The following is an 825-nucleotide window of genomic DNA, read 5'->3' as shown; positions in this document are numbered from 1 at the left end:
CAGCTTGCTGCCTCAAAACAGAGCATTCAAATGAATTCGCTTAGCCAATAACTTCTGTGAAGTTGCCTTTTCTAATGGTGTTATTACTCAGTGATGCACAAATGTGATATTGCCCCTACTGGTAGGCAAACGAGGGATCTGTATAAACATGGTAAACTGCTGTTTTTCTTTAAAGGAGAGCCAAAGACTTGTGCTTTACACTTTTATTTTTCCCTGGTGTAGCCATTTGATTGTCAAAACTTTGTAGGGTTTTGTGAGTTGACTGTATTATCCTAATAGAGATTTTAAAATCTTAACAATTGTCAAGCCTTATCCATGCATTGTATTGTGGAAAATCATTCCATGTAGTCAAACAATTTGCGATGTACTGAGATGTATCTCGGGTATTCTGACATGTTTTGTCTCTTGTGTGCTCTCCCAGCTGCTCAAGTGGCTCATTTAGAGTGGGAAAAGAAACAGAAACATTGTATAATTGTAGAAGACTTGTTTAAGTTTAAATTGACTTGAATACTGATTTAAATTATCTTTATTTTCAGTAAAAGATAAATCTGTGCTACAAATGCGACTATTGAACCCTTTGGAACTGAAAAGATACGTCAAGCTAGCATTAAATCAGATGAGTAGGAAGCAAACCCATATGACTACATTGTTTCATGACAGCAAGAATGAGGCAAAATCCTTTTAGAAAGGACTAGGAAGGAGGCTTCTCACTGGCAGTAGTGTAAGTTCACTTGCATTTCCCTTCCTTGATCTACCTGAAATTCTTACAGACTGTCACTCAGGTATTTGGGTTCAGAGAGAGATCTGTGAGGAGCGTAACTCCTC

The sequence above is a fragment of the Coturnix japonica genome, chromosome 8 (assembly GCF_001577835.2).
Source record: "Coturnix japonica isolate 7356 chromosome 8, Coturnix japonica 2.1, whole genome shotgun sequence".
Classification (NCBI taxonomy): Eukaryota; Metazoa; Chordata; class Aves; order Galliformes; family Phasianidae; genus Coturnix; species Coturnix japonica.
This window is presented reverse-complemented; position numbering follows the sequence as displayed.